This window comes from Panthera onca, chromosome C1, assembly GCF_046562875.1.
Source record: "Panthera onca isolate mPanOnc1 chromosome C1, mPanOnc1 haplotype 2, whole genome shotgun sequence".
NCBI classification, from domain to species: domain Eukaryota; kingdom Metazoa; phylum Chordata; class Mammalia; order Carnivora; family Felidae; genus Panthera; species Panthera onca.
In genome coordinates, this window is record NC_138346.1 from 77589005 (window position 1) to 77605612 (window position 16608).

General features: G+C 36.2%; 1 protein-coding gene across 4 annotated transcripts in view; it reads right to left on the bottom strand.

Annotated features, from left to right (window-relative positions):
• The window catches only part of GALNT13 (polypeptide N-acetylgalactosaminyltransferase 13), a 541337-nt gene that overhangs the window by 492491 nt on the left and 32238 nt on the right, over positions 1 to 16608 (bottom strand). For all 4 annotated transcript variants that reach the window (XM_060626627.3, XM_060626625.2, XM_060626624.2 and 1 more), the window contains exon 2: positions 12711 to 12781. The gene's annotated coding sequence lies outside the window, so the exon portion shown is untranslated. The remainder of the gene's footprint in view (positions 1 to 12710; positions 12782 to 16608) is intronic.

Sequence of the window (16608 nt, forward strand, 5' to 3'; positions counted from 1 at the left end):
GCTACTGCATTTAATCACTTTAACAATAGAGACTATTTGGCCATATGGCAACCATGCTTTAACTAATAACTTGCTATTTATAGAAAAGGAGCTTTAACTGTCAATTCAGATGGGCAAATTGAGGAGAGCAGACAGCACTAATAGCCACACACTGCAAAAGATTTGCTATTCGCTTCAGCCACACTGGAACGAAGCGGAATGCCTCAGATACAAAGATCACATCCAGAAATATATCTCAAGAAGACACTTCATGCACAAAGACATAGATATGCCTTGCTAGTCTGGTTTCTGAAGTGTCTAAGACCAATAACATCCTACAACGTAATGTGTACAGAAAAATAGATTTGCAAAATGTAACATAAAGTTAAAAAGAGAGGTCTGGGGCACCTGGGTGGCTCAGTCAGCCGAGCATCGGACTCTTGATTTCGGCTCAGGTCATGATCTCACACTTTCCTGGGTTGGGGTCCTGTGTTAGGCTCTGTGCTGGTAGCAGGGAGCCTGCTTGAGATTCTTTCCCTCTCTCTCTGCCTCTCCCCTGCTCACACTCTCTGGTTCTCTCTCAAAAGAAATAAATAAACTTAACAAAATAATGAAAAGTAAAATAAAACAGAGGTCCTTAGTCACTTTATTTCCTTGCATTTTATTTATAACGTTTTATTGTACAATCTCCATGTTACAGAATGTGGGCATTTTTCTGTTCTTTACCCACTGGACTTTCTAAAGAGCTTAACATTGAGGGGCCTCCTGGATGGTTCAGTTGGTTAAGCCTCGAACTTCAGCTCAGGTCATGATTTCATGGTTCATGGGTTTGAGCCCCTCATTGGGCTCAGTGCTGACAGCTGGAGCCTGGAGCCTGCTTCAGATTCTGTGTCTCCCTCTCTGCCCTTCCCCTGCTCATTCTCTCTCTCTCTCTCTCTGTCTCTCTCTCTGTCTCTCTCTCTCTCTCTCTCAAAAATAAATAAACATTAAAAAAATTTTTAAAGGGTTTAGCATTGAAATTATGCAATTTTTCAAAGTACTTTCACACTGTTCTTATTTCATTTGATCCTCATCATGCCCTTAATATATATTGCCCATTTTATAAATGAGCAATTTAAGGCACAGAGAATTTAAGTGACTTTCCCAAAGTGACACACTTTCTCTAAGCAAGCAATCTCCACAACCAGAACTGGAAGCCAGTTTTCTAAATACAACACCATGTTGTTGTTCAGTTCATACCTATTTTTCATTTCAGAACTGGCAAAACTTCACAACAAAGCCAGTTCCTGTAAAAATTCAACTTCGATTCAAGTAATTAAGTCTTTATCATTTTATTTGAAGATCTTTAGGATGTTTCTTTTGACAAGAGGCTATGTCTGGGGCAAGGAGAACTGCATAGAATCATGGTGCTTTAAAGCTGTCACATAGGTGGTGGAGGTCAGTTCAGCTACCTAACTGCTTTGTCAGCTGACAAAACTGATGTCCAGAGGGTTACAATGACTTTCACAAGTTTCATAACTTTTAATGGTAGAATTCAAACTGGAAGTCATCTTATCTGTCTCTTGGTTCGACATTACATAAAGTGCTGCTCTCAGAAACCTAAATTTTGAGCAATATTTCACTATGGTTCAAAGTATAAAAATGATATATTTAAAGGGTAGAAATGGAGACTCTCAATCCCATCTAAAAGATAAAGCTTCATCCAAGAAAAACAAGGTAAATTGCCTTCCTGACCTATCAATCAGTATTAGGCTTGAATAAACTCTGTCCTCCCTTAAATAACTGAATCTAATGTTAATATAAGATGAGTAATATAAAACATACTATTTATTGATCCTTTCCTATGTGACAGACCCTTTGCATGTATTATCATATTCTACCTTCACCAAAATGTTTTAAGATACTAATTATCATACCCCTTTACAACTGAGAAAGTAGAACAAGTTAGGATAAGAACCTTGGCTCAAGGTCACATAACTAGCAATTTGCAGAGCTGAGATCAGAACCCAGAGATCAACATCTCTGTTTTATGATAGAATCTGTGCATTTTAACCCACATCATTCTGCTTCAGAAATTAGATTACCAGAATGCATTTTGCCCATCTTCTAATTGCGAGTGAGATTGCTAAGAGCCCACCAAATAGCTATCATCGTCTCCCCTACTAGGGACATATTCAGAGCCATTGTGTGTGCAGCAAAAAATACTATACACACCAGCTACTTTTGCAACAAAGAGTAATGATGCTTAGGTAGAAAATATTGGGTAGAGTTTACACAGAATTTCCTTGAAGAAAGCTAAATCAGCTGGTAGCATGCCCCTTTGCTATTGCAGTGTTTTTTTTTTTCCATTCTTGCTGCATAGAATACAAATACAACTGATGGCTGTGCTCCAGTAGTCATGTTAAACCACTGGAAAACCCTTGAGGATGAAATCATATGACCAAGATGCTAGAACAGGACTACAGAAGGAGACTAGATTCTCTAATGAACAAGGTACCACAATCCCAGCTCCACAATGCCATTGGCCAGAGTTCCTTTTGCAGGAAAAAAACTTGAACTTCACCTTATTTAAAACAATGAAATCTTGTTACGCATAATCCGTTGAGCTTCAATTGCTCACAAAACAGTGATAGCAACAACTCACTTTTGTGTGGAAATACTACTGAAGATAGCATTAATTTGAGATTTCTGGCTCCAGTAATTGCCGACTAAGTAATGTAAAGGAAAAAACTCATCTTGCTTTGGAACACTTGAAAAGTTGAGTTAAAATATATGTGAAAAAAATGCAGTTTTGCTTCTAATACTTTGAAAGTCAAAAGCCACCAGAGAATATTGCTCTTACCCTAACAGTAAGAAAAGGCCAGATAATCTACAAAATAATAACTTTTCTTGAGCTCATAAGGGAGCTGGACTTGCAAGGCAAAGAGATTAACCAAATTTCAAAGGGTAACAGCCATTCCGAGGAGAGACAGGACATATGAGCCTTTTCACCTTTGATAGAACAAGAGAGGAACAGGTGCTCATTATGAAAGAAGGTAAGAAGAAAATAGCTAAAATTGTAACAAATACTTGAAGGCCAGAATGGGTCACCAGAACAATATAGACACCCTGGGATCACCCAGACACAAAGGAATATGCATTCATGTGTAAGCATTTTTTTTTTTTTTCAGACGTCTACCAGCTGCTTAGCAGAAAGACTGAGGTCAAGGCAGGAGACCAGAAAAAGCACTTTGGTGTCACAAAAACACAAAATCTTTTCTGATTCCCAAGACCCTTCTCTAATGCAAAGCAACACTTAGCCTTTTAGGACACAAAGCAGAGATCTGCTACCACTGGGGGAAGAACAGGAACCTCTTCCACCAAAGAACCCCACAGAGACAAGTAAAAGTTTGGGCGGGCACCATGGGAGGAATGGGCAGGAATGTGGAAAGAGCCATTCTCCCAAGTTCCAGATGCACAAGGCATGTCTAAAGTTAAGACTGGAGGAAAGGAACCCAGGACCCTCCTGCACCCACCAGGAGCACTATTCTTGGTAACAAGCAATAGCGCTCTGCCACTTGGGAGTACAAGGGTGCAACAAGAACTTTGCTATGGAAGCATGGGAGACATTCTAAAAGAGGGAAGGGTAGAGAACAAACAAAATATCCTCTGGCACTCTAGGTCCCAGAGTAAGCCCAAGAAAGCAGCAGCTCTGCTTCTGGAACATGACATCTGTGAAAAAACAACCAATCAATATAAATCATCAGATTAACAAAGTAAAAACAGAAAAATTGTGTGCCTGGGTGGCTCAGTCGGTTGAGCATCCGACTTCGGCTCAGGTCATGATCTTCCAGTCTGTGGGTTAGAGCCCCATGTGGGGCTCTGTGCTGACAGCTCTTGGAGCCTGGAGCCTACTTCAGATTCTGTATCTCTTTCTCTTTCTGCCCCTCCCTGGCTCATGCTCTGTTTCTCTATCTCTCAAAAATAAATAAACATTAAAAAAAATTTAAATAATCTGATAATCTCAATAGATACATAGGAAGCATTTGATAAAATTCAAAACCCAGTTATGATTAAAAATCCCAGCAAAACAAGAGAAAAATAAATTTCTCTATCTAATGTATGATATTTATCAAAAATTAGTACAGTAAATAGCATTTTTAACAGTAAATTGGTGACAGTATTGCCTTTGACTCGGGAATAAGAGCAGAATGTCCACTCTTCCCACTTCTTTCAGCATTGCTCTGGACATTGCAGCCAGTTGAATAAAATATGAAAAAGAAAAGGGTAAAGCTTGAAAAGTATTAAATAATATTATCTTTGATCAGAGAAAACATAGCTCTTTATATAGAAAATCCAAAAGAACCTATTTAAAATATTAGAATTAATAAGTGAGTTTATGATCTGCTGCAGGCAAGCTCAATATTTAAAAAAACTCTATTCAAGGAACAAAAAGAAAATAAGGTTTTAAAATTAGACAATATATAAGAATATTTGACTGCATAAAACATCTAGGACAAATTAACTACAAAGTATAAGACATATATGATTGAGAGAAATTAAAAAGACCTAAATAAATGAAGCATATATACTATGTTCACAGATTTAAAAAGTCAATATTTTAAGCATACTAATTCTTTAAAAATATACTTAACAATAGATTGAATGCAATTCCAACTAAAATCCCAACAATTATTTTTTGTGTGTCAAACTTGACAGAGTAATTCTAAAATTTGTATGAAATAAGGCAAGGTCAAGATTCCTGGAATAAAAACAGAACTTGTCTTAATAGATAATTTAAAAATGACAATAGTTAAAATAGTGGCTTAATTAGAAAGAAGAAATTAATAGCCCAAATAAAAGTAATAGTAGGCCCCCAAAACACAGACATATACAGCACTTAATTTATGATAAAGATGCCATTTGAGAGCAGTGGGCAAAGAGAGGAATTTTCAGCATGATTCTGTAACAACTGGATATCCAGCTGGAAGAGAAAATAGGACTTGACTTCTACCTCAAACCAGCCACAAAAATAAATTTAAAGGAAATGATCTAAATGTAAAGAGGCAAAAATATGATTATAATTAAAATTAGAAACTTTTCCTCATCAAAAACTCCATTAAGAAATTGAGAAAGTTGGGGCATCTGGGTGGCTCAACCTGTTAAGCACCCAACTCTTAATTTCAATTCAGGTTGTAATCTCACAATTCATGAGAGCTGTCAGCACAGAGGCTGCTTGGGATTCTCTCCCTCCCTCTCTCCCTCCCTCCTTTTCTCTGTCTCTTTCTCTCTCTCTCCCTGCCCCCCCCCCCAAAATAAATAAATTAACTTTAAATAAAAGAAAAAAGACATTGAAAAAGCAAGTCACAGAGAAGAAAAGGTATTTGCAATATGTAATTGAAAGGGGAATCAATTCAAATACAATTAACTTCTGCATATTAACAATAAAAAAATCAACACACTAGAAAAGTAGGCAAGACACTTGAACAGGCAATTTACAGACAATAATATCTATATGGCAATTAAACCGCATAACAAAACCACATTTACAATAGGGAAATGTAAACTCTGTTCTCATCAGAATGGCTATAACTAAAAGGACTGTACCAAGCATGGATACAGATGAAACAAAGGGAACTCTCGTACACTACTGACTACAATGTAATTAGTGTAACTACGTTGGAAAACTGTTTAACAGTATCTACTAAAATTGAAAAGTTGTATTCAATATAACTGAGCAATTTCATCACTAACAGTAATGCATGGATATGTACAGCAAAACATATTTAAAAGAATGTTCATAGCAGCACTATTCATAATTGCCCAAACCCAGAAATAGCTCAAATGTCCATCAACAATACATGGATAAATACTGTAGTACTTTTCTACAATGGCACACTACCTAGCAATGAAAATTAATGAATCACACAAAAACATTAATGAAACTTAGATATATAAATTCAGGAATGCATGTTGTATGACCTACATATATAAATTTTAAAAATCAAGCTAAACTAACATTTTGTATTTAGGGATGCATGATAAAATGTTAAAACTACAATGGACAAGCAAGGAAGTGATCACGAAAGTCATGAAAAAGTTATCCTTATGGAATTGATGGAAGAGGAGTAATGTTTAGAGGCAAAACAACAAGATTTTTGAGATGCAGAAAATATTCTATTTCTTTTTTTGTAAGTTTATTTATTTTGAGAGAGAGAGAGAGAGAGAGAGAGAGAGAGAACACATCTGTAAGCAGGGGAGGGGCAGAGAGAGAGGGAGGGAGAGAATCCCAAGCAGGCTCCATGCTGTCAGTGCACAGCCTGAAAAAGAGGCTCCATCTCACAAATGGTGAGATCATGACCTGAGTTGAAATCAAGATTCAGACACTTAACTGACTGAGCCCCCTGGGTGTTCCAGAAAATGTTCTATTTCTTGATCTGCACAATGAAGTTACATGGGTCTTTGCTTGTAAAGTTCATTGTTTTGTGCTCGTAATGCATAAAAATTCACAGTAAACACATGCAAAATGTCAATAATTCTGGAATTAAATCTTATAAATTTAAAATTATGATAAATGAGATAGAGTTCCATGAACATAAGTAACATATATTGAGAATTTACTATGTGTCAGGGACCACTGTAAGTGCTTTATCTTTTTTTTTTTTAATTTTTTAAGTTTATTTATTTATTTTGAGAGACACAGTGATGGCACTAGTAGGAGATGGCCAGAGGTGGGGGGGGGGGGGGGGGGGGAGAGAGAGAGAGAGAGAGAGAGAGAGAGAGAGAGAGCATCCCAAGCAATCTCTGTGCTGCCATCACAGAGCCCAATGCAGGGCTTGAACCCATGAACCATGAGATCATGACCTGAGCCAAAACCAAGAGCCAGACACTTAACCAACTGAGCTACCCAAGGGTCCCTGTAGGTGCTTTACCCTATTTAACTTTCACAATTATTCAGAAAACATACTACTTCTCCTATCACATTTCAAAGGTGAAAAAACTGAGGCCAGAGAGCTTACATACTTGACACACAAAAAGTTACACAGCTAAAGTCGCGTAGTTAAAATCTCACATTACAAAAGTCACATGGCTAAAGACGCCTCATTCTGGGATCTGAACCCATGCAATGGTATGGTTCTGGAGGCCAGGCTTTTAAGCAGCATATTATGCTACTTCTCCAATATAGGAAAAGAGAGATACTCTCTATGTTGGGTGTTAGTTTTTTTCCCTTGTCAAAATTATTGTTTAGTATGATGGTAAACTAACTAAAATATTGGTCTTTCATGCACCCAAGATATTTAATCTTTAATTTAGCACTCTATCCTTGTTTCAGTTTAAGCTCTGCTAAGGAAGGAAGACAAATCATATTAAGATGACATATTTACTATTCTAATTTATAATTGAGCAATATCATAAATTACACTGTTCCTGTTGCCCAGCATAGGAATGAATGTATCTAAGAGATTCATCACTAACCATAAGGGATACTTCTCCCTAAAAGTCAGAAGATGTTTCTCCCTACCCCAAAGACTTAACTGAAGAAGGGGCAAACCCTGAAGAAAAAAACAAAACAAAACAAAACAAAATAAAACAAAATAAACAAACAAAAAAAACACAACTATTTATCTGACTATTGGTAATGTCATTTTCCAGTTCATTCAACCTGGAAATCTCAGTTATTTTTTTCAGAAATGATGTGCAGTTACAGATTCTAGAGCTTGACTTAACACATTCAAGTGTCACCTTGGCTATTTTCTAGCTATTTAACCAACAACAATTTACTTGGCTAAATTCTGCCTCAGTTTTCTCTTGTGCAAAATGGGGATGACATCAGTATCTACCTCTCAGAGTTGTCTGATATAAAATTAAATGACAAATATAAGTTATTTAAAACAGAGTCTGTTACACAGCAAATACCACACAAGGGATTCTGGTTATTATTACTCCCTGTCCCCATCTCCTTCAAAGCCTCACCTCCATCTAGTCCTTGTCTCCATTCCCACTGCTGCTACCTCAGGTCTTACCCTCCACTCTTATTCTTATACTGCTCTATTTTCCTAAAATTTGTTCTCTTATCTACAAGTCTTCCAACTGGAATCCATTGTGAAGACACCACCAGGCTAGTATTCAAATAGAAATTTTTGTTCACATGATTGGCCTTCCCAAAATATTCTTTGTTTTTTTTTTTCTATTGCCTACCAATTAAATTCAAAGTTGTAAATGTGTTTACCACTATTTCCTACAGCCTAGCCCCAGCCTTAATTTTCCAGTGTTATCTGTTTTGAGACCAACACAAGAAACTTATCCTGCTGCCTAATTAATGTCAAGTACGCCACTTCAATTCTAAGCTCTTTTATGCCATTTCCTTGACTTCTCTGTGAACATTTTCCACCTGCACCAAGATCTAGTGGAAATGCAACCTCCATGATGAAATCTTGAGCGAATGCTGTTCAGAATTAAACCTTTCTTAAATCTCCTCTAATGCTTTATTCTTTTTCACATATAGGGACTTGTTTTTTTTTTTATTATTTCTCAAATTATTTAAAGGGCTTTATTAATTCGATTACTTTAGGCCACTCTCCTGACACCATATCCTAATACCACATCCTTCATTTATGCCTGTGCCTGTGTTATTTCCTTAAATTGAACACAGAATTTTCCTGAGTCATTTTTGTCCTTCCCTCCTACTTGCTGCTCCAGTACTAAACCAGCATGGTGTTTCTCATATTAGCGGAGCATGCAATTAATATCTATTGAATGAAGTGAAATATTATCACTAAATGTAATCACTAGCTTTGTTTTTCAGAGACCAAACACGAAAATTGAAAGGAGAAGCATTCTGTAAGTCCTTTATTCTCAAAACCAACAGTAGTGTGAGAACACAGAGTGACCTATTCTCTCTTAGGGCAATAATATTTTAAATACCAGAAAGTTCGAAAATATCCCTCAGGTAAAATGTTGCTGGCAGTTTGTTTCAAGAAGTTATGTGTAAAAGGACTGGGATCAGTGGATGATTGCAATGGAAAAAGATGAAGGTCACCAAAGAGATGGAAAGGGAAAGTGTCAGTGTGGTCAGTGTGGTGTCGTAAGCACGTCCCTCAGTGATGACACACTTTACGAGGACAAATAGGGAGGGCAATAATTAAGTCTAGCTAAACTCTTCATTCCATTGCATGAAAAGGCAGGAGAACTGCAGGAAAACAGTGTGGTTAGGCATTTCAAATTCTGAGGAGAAGCATAAGATACGGTCTCTGCCTTAGAGAGGGAACTTTTTCACTTTTTAAGTTTTCTTTAAACAAGCAGCATTTTTTAAAGGCGATTTGTTTCAGATTGCCAAGTGGTCCTATTAGCAATATGTAACAGCGAGAAACTTAGCATGTCTGATTTCATACTGCTATTTCCTTTGCTGCTGTGGTGAGTAGTTTAGTAATTCTGCTTAGCCCTGTATGTAGGCACGTTACAGCTAAGATCTGCAGAAACCACTCTTTACCCAAAACCTACTTCACCCAGAAGATAAGGAAGTACAGAAATGATTAGTCTATGATTAAGACTTACAGGAATGGCATGACCAGATTCCTGTGTACAAAGATGAACTGAGCAAGGACAAAGAAGTTACATGACCTTTCTTGGATTTCTACAGATATTAGTCACCTTTTGACTCCAACTCCTTTCTACCATCCCCTTTTGCTAACGTACAAGCAGCTCAAATTCTATGCTGAGGGAAGATGCTTCTCTGGGATGGTAGTCTGCCATTTCCTCAGTTTGCTGTCTTTCTGAATAAAGTCGCTTTACTTGCCCCAACCCCTTGCCTCTTGACTTACCGCCTGTCCTGTGGGAACAGAATAAGCTTGGGCTGGGTTACAAATGAGAGGCAATTATCATTTATTTTAGTTGAAATTCAATAATCAACTACTTATATACTAAAGAATTCTTATGCATGATCTGAGGTTTTGGAGCAGTGTTTTTATGCAAATAAAAGAAAGTTACATCAACCACAAATTTTCAGTCCTTAACACTCAGGTGAAAAGTATAAAGAAACAGGACTTTAGAATTGGATCAGCCTCAAAGCTTCATTGCCATGAATGATAGATTGAAACTTCCTATTGTGCATTTTCCTCAAACAAAACAATGGGGACAATAACATACCTACTTCATCATATTATTGCTTAGATTAAATGAGATATTGAATGCAAAGTACATGGGATAGAGTAAATACTTAATAAATTTTGTTTCCTTGTCCACATGGCTTCAATGTCCATAAATTGTTTCATAAAGTATCAGATGAGATTATGACCTCAAGTTAACTGACCATCATTTCAGCTATTTTCTTTATTTTATATCTGTAAGTTTGTCCTGTCTCTTTCAAAATAAGCATTTCAGACTCTGGAAACACTTCACACTGCCTCTTCTTTTCTACAAAAAGCACACACATTTCAGCCTAGATATACAAATAACACACAATAGGATATATATGTGTGCTGATTTTATATACTGTATATTTACATGCCGATTACCTAAATGGTTTGTTTCTTCACTAAAAGTTAAAAGATGTCTACATTTATAAAGAAGGCTGAACTTTAGTTCCTTTTGGCACATGTCAATCAACAGTATTCACTGAGTACTTTTGTGGTGTACTTTATGTAACGTTAGGATGCTTATTAACAAATATATTTAAATTGAATTATCAAATTACTTTGTACCTGGAATTGTGCTATACTTTACATGTGTTAACACACTAGAAATTAAGTAGTTCCTAATATTACATCCATTTTATTTTTTTATATTAAATGTAATTTATTGTCAAATTGTTTTCCATACAACACCCAGTGCTCATCCCAACAGCTGCCCTCCTCAATGCCCATTACCCACTTTCCCTGTCATCCCACCCCCCATCAACCCTCAGTTTGTTCTCAGTATTTAACAGTCTCTTATGGTTTGCTTCCATACCTCTCTGTAACTTTTTTCCCCCTTCCCCTCCCCCATGGTCTTCTGTTAAGTTTCTAAGAATCCACATATGAGTGAAAACATATGGTATCTGTCTTTCTCTGCCTGACTTATTTTACTTAGTATAATACCCTCCAGTTCCATCTAATCTTACATCCATTTTAAAGAAACATTAAGTATGTTTTTTTGAGAGAGGGAAAGAGCAAGCAAGGGAGAGAGGTGGGGGGGGGGGGAGAGACAGAGAGAGAGAGAGAGAGCGAGCAGAGCCAGACATGGGGTTCGATCCCACAAACCTGGGATCATGACCTGAGCCAAAATTGAGAGTCGGACCCCCAAATGACTATGCCACCCAGGTGCCCCGACATTAAGTAATTTGTTCAGTCATACAGCTAATAAGTGATAAATCCAGTATTTAAAGCCAGGTGGTCTGAATTCCTAAACATACTCTAGACTACGTTTTTAAAGTTGTTATATTGGGAGACAGCATAAAAACATCAATGCTACCATTATTGTTTCTACATTTTTTGGAAATTCTACTTTAGAACTGTCTTCCTAAACATCTCACTTCATCAAACAAGGAACGCAAGCATGTAAAATCTAGGAGTCTGATTCTGTGGTCCCTCCAAACTCTGAAAATAATAATAGGCTTTAATTTTATTTGGTTGTTTTTTTAATGAATGAGAGAAAACTCTTGAAGAACTTCAGAATACTAATTCTAAACCTGTTTTTTGTTTTTGTTTTTGTTTGTTTGTTTTTATCAAAGATTACCTTAGGTGATTTTTTTCAGGACCTACATTTTCATTTATTTCACACCAGTTCAAGGCAGTCCAAGCTTGGGGTGTGTGGGTGGCTCTGTCGGTAAAACATCCCAACTTCAGCTCAGGTTGTGATCTCCTGGTTCATGGGTTCGAGCCCCATGTCGGGCTCTGTGCTGACAGCTCAGAGCCTGGAGCCTGCTTCAGATTCTGTGTCCCCCTCTCTCGCTGCCCCTCCCCTTCTCTCTCTCTCTCAAAAATAAATAAACATTAAAAAAATTTTTAAAGCATTCCAAGTTGGACTGGAGATTGGAAAGCATCATTTGACAAGAAAGCAATGACATGATAGACAATACAGAAAAAAATACATTTTCAGAATAATGCTTAAAGAAAACAGAAATATAAATAAATTATCAGAACACGTTTAAACTCTTAAATATTCAGCCTCTTAGATAGGTTATTTAACTGTCTACATTAATAGTTGGAGACCATATTTTCTGAAAAGTCTTGGTTCAAAGCCCAGATTCACCACTTTGAAAAGATGTTGAGTAAGGTAGTAAAACTTCTTAGGTCTCAGGTTTATTTATAAAATGAGGATAAAAATAATAATCTTAAAATATTTCAGGGAGAATTATAGGCAACACACACAAGTTACCTGATTCACAGTAAATCTTAATACTGGGCCAATCTTAATACTTAATTTAATACTCTTTTTTAAAGTTCCCGTATCAGCACTGGTTAATAACACCTGCTTTCTACACTCTACTCAACTTATGATCAAGAGAAAAACATCTCATTTAAATATAAGTGAGAAATATCATGTGCAAGTTATATAAGTAGAACAATAGTAAAATTTGTCATCAGAAATCTTGAATTTATACAACTTAATTCAGACTAGCAAACAGCTCATCAAATTTTTTATCTTTTATATACATTTTGCCTCAATATTCACAAATATCAAGAACCATAAATAGAAATGTGTTCTTTTATGACTGCCAAATTCATTCAGCATGACTGCAATTGAGTGGAAAAATAAAAATACATATTACTTACTGTATGTGGCGTTTGGCAATTTCAAAATGATTTGCAAACATTCATCTTCAAAATACTCCTACAAAATGCATCTGTGAAGAGAAAAAAATCCAAATGAGTAAGCGATTTGCCAAGGTCACAGAAAAGCTAATCCAGACCAACAGAAACTTAGACAATACATAAACATACTGAAATAAGGTTTTGCAAAATATAGTTTATACACCTAGGAAAGTATAATGGGCTGATGAACAGAAATATTCCCAACTGTATGCAAATATCCCGTATTTAAGTCAAAGATAATACTCTTAAGAGGTAAGAAGAGTCTGCACATTGACTTCAAGAATATATGTGACAAACACAGCTTCCCTAGAACATGGCAGAACAACATAAAAGCAATTCAAAAGCATGATATAAGTAAATTTAAGTTGGAGACTTGAGGTGCTTATTAAAATAATTCAAGCTTTTTAAAATGTACTTTTGTCTGATATATGAAGATCACTGAGTTAGAAAAGAATTTTGCTTGATTTATCCAGAGAATTGCACCAATTCGCTTTGTAATTGCATTTCGATTCTAATTGAAAACCACGCACTGAGAAAAATGCATGCGTGCCATTTGCACACCTTACAAATATATACAAACATCCATTTCTTTCTTCTCAGAAGTTCACTTCTAAGGGGAAAGTTCATCATATTCTAGTAATTAAGTTGTTTTAGAGAAGAGGTGTTGGGAAAAGCACATTAATTTCAAACCTCAAAATATTTTCAACTTCAATGGATTTTATTCTACTGGGTATAGTGTGTTATAAAAGAAATACCTAAAAGGAAACAAAACCAAACACAACCTGATGACATATGTAACCCTTTAAAGTACAATGTGTTATTTCAGGCAGATCAAACACACTATGGAGGGTAGAAATAAAAATCCTCTTAAGTAGCAAGCATCGTTAGTGGCATTCTCAGTGACCAGCAGAATCTCTGCCCACAGAGATTTGGTTTACAGTACTGAACAGAAATATGAGCTTACTAATGAGGGACGTGTACTTTTTGAGTTCACCAAAACCAAGTGTAATCAAATCAACAGTTTGACAAGCAGAAGAGGCATTCAGAGTTGAAAGTCTCATTTTTCTTCCTCTAGTGAATGGAAGACAAGATGACATGGACCTCTACCTGGCTCAAGAAGGAATGAGTTTACTAATACTCAACACAAAGCTTCTCAAACAAGAGGAGACTAGACAGAGTTAGCGATTTACAGTTAAATGCCAAAAGTGAATGAAGACACTTTTAAGAAGCCACGCATGTTTATAATTTCATTTTTGTAAGTGTAACACTTAGAGCTTAACAGAAGATACAAATTCAGGTTCACATATAATTTCAAAAGAATTATAAAGTTCTAGCAATTTTCCAGACCTTATATTTCTTCAGATTTTAGCATATTCACCCTCCTAGGCAAGAGAACTGAAGTTAGCACTAATCACGCCATTTGCCTAATTTGACACAGCTAAGAGGTGATCCTAGGCTCAGCAAAAGCTTTTCTAACACAGACTCTTCTCACTACAGCACCTGCTAGTCCCTACAACGTATCCAGAATAGAGGGTGCAAACTGGAACATAATAACCAGATCTGGCTTGCTTACTGACATGTTTTGTGTATCCCATGCCATGGTTTTAAAACCATTTTATTTATTTATTTATTTATTTATTTATTTATTTATTTATTTAAAGTAGGAGATTTCTCATAAGAACCCACATCCCTACCCTCTTTGAAAGAGCAAAGATTTTCTAAGGCTGGGCTCACAGCCTCCAAGAACAGAGAAATGGCTGCCCCTCTTGGATGTGCACACTTTCTACACTCTCCTCTTTCCTACTTTTGCAAGCTGCCTTCTACCCTGCCATGTGCTAGCACTAAAGTATTTTGTTCCTGATCCCTATGTACCAACTACAGTGAGACATGTTTGCTGTGAAACTGGAGAGGAGGAACTTTCCTTATTTATAGTCAAAAAGCTTATTTCATTACAAGAGGCAATTGGTTATAATGACATTTCATTGGATTCTTATAATCAGGTATTATTGATTATCCTGTTTTATTTTATTTTTTTTATTTTATTTTTTGATTATCTTGTTTTAATCTATACACGTTTTCAAGTTTCATGGACTTGAATTTCCATTTGTTCAAATATATGTTTGATAATTTTTAAAGCTGAGGGAGAAATTTATAAACCCAACTGATTGGGACAAATCAAGGAATGAAATAATCTAAAATAAGGATTACATTTACCATGAACATATCTTCCAGAAAATTACTTCGTAGACTGGCAGGTGTACTATTTGATAAAACAATTGTAATAATAAAGAAAACTTCAATTTAACTAAATAAACTAGATTAAGAGAATACAGACCACTGAAGGTGAAAATCTGCAAACCATAAATTCTGGTTACATCATGACATGTTGCAAATAACTTGAAATGTCAATATGTTTTGTATAATGTTTTAAAAAACACAGACCTGAAATTCTGGGTAGTTGTGGTAATACCAGCCACCTAAATCTGAAACTATTCACACATTCTGCAAAAATATACAGCTAAGGTGCCTGGGTGCTCAGTTGGTTAGGTGTCCAACTCCTAATTTTGGCTCAGGTTATGGCCTCACATATCATGGGATCAAGCCCTGTGTAGGGTTCTGGACTGACAGCACCCAGTCTGCTTGGGATTTTCTCTCCCTATCTCTCTTCCCCTCCCCTGCTCATGTGTTTTCCCTCTGTCTCCCCCTCTCAAAATAAACATTAAATAAACATTTAATACACACACACACACACACACACACACACACACAACCAACAAAAACAAATAAAAACACACAAATCCTAGGCCTTCAGTATAACTGGAAGTTGGACAGTAATAAAAAATGTCAAATTATCTGCAAATAGAAAATTAAACACCAATCTATAACAGAGTTACCTTTCAAACTCAAATTATATGTATTACAGAAATCTAAGAAGTCCAGAAAAATAGTGAGGAAAAGAGGAAAGCAAAGGTCCTAAAAGTGACACAAAACTCACTTTCAGAATGTCTACTAAAACTATAAAAATGTGAAAAACCTATCCAGACATTTTAGAACATGTACACAGAAAAGAAAGAGACAAAAGTGTATAAATTTCAAGGTGGCAACAATTTTTTCTGAGGGACAAGTAAGGCATTTAAAAATGATAGGATATGTCAAAAAGACATAGGCCCCAGCTTCAAGAAGTTCTTAATAGTCATATCTGGGACAAGTGGAAAATTGGAATACGTAATTATCATAGAGAAAAATATTCATTATAGTAAATATAAATAACAGAAGTGAATAAAGTATATAGGGAAGAAGAAAAACCTGTTCCTTTGCCTGGAATGCCACCTAACAAAATGTAGATGTATTGATGAAGTTAGAAAATCACCATTAAGCAAACATGATAGGTAACTGTCAACAAAACACCTGTGGATCAGCAAAACACTCGTGGGTAAAAGTATGAGGTTGAGCAAGATATTTCCATAGTCTTAAAGCATCTTCTCACAAACCTCTTATTAATAATAATGGGGAAAATAATAACTTCCACAGACACCTGGGTAGTTCAGTCGGTTCAGTGTCCAACTCCTAATTTTGGCTCAGGTCATAATCTCAGTTTGTGGGTTTGAGCACCTCATCGGGCTCCAGGCTGACAGCATGGGGCCTGCTTGGGATTCTCTCTCCACACCCACCCCCTGCCCCTTCCCTGCTCACTCACTCACTCTCTCTCAAAGTAAGTAAATAAGCTTAAAAAGGAAAATAAATAAAATAATAATGTTCAATGCAGAAACTTGGCAGAGACCATTGTAACAATCAAAGACAACATCAATAACGGACCAAATAAACATGATGTGCCTCCAGGTCTGATGCACTTAAAAAG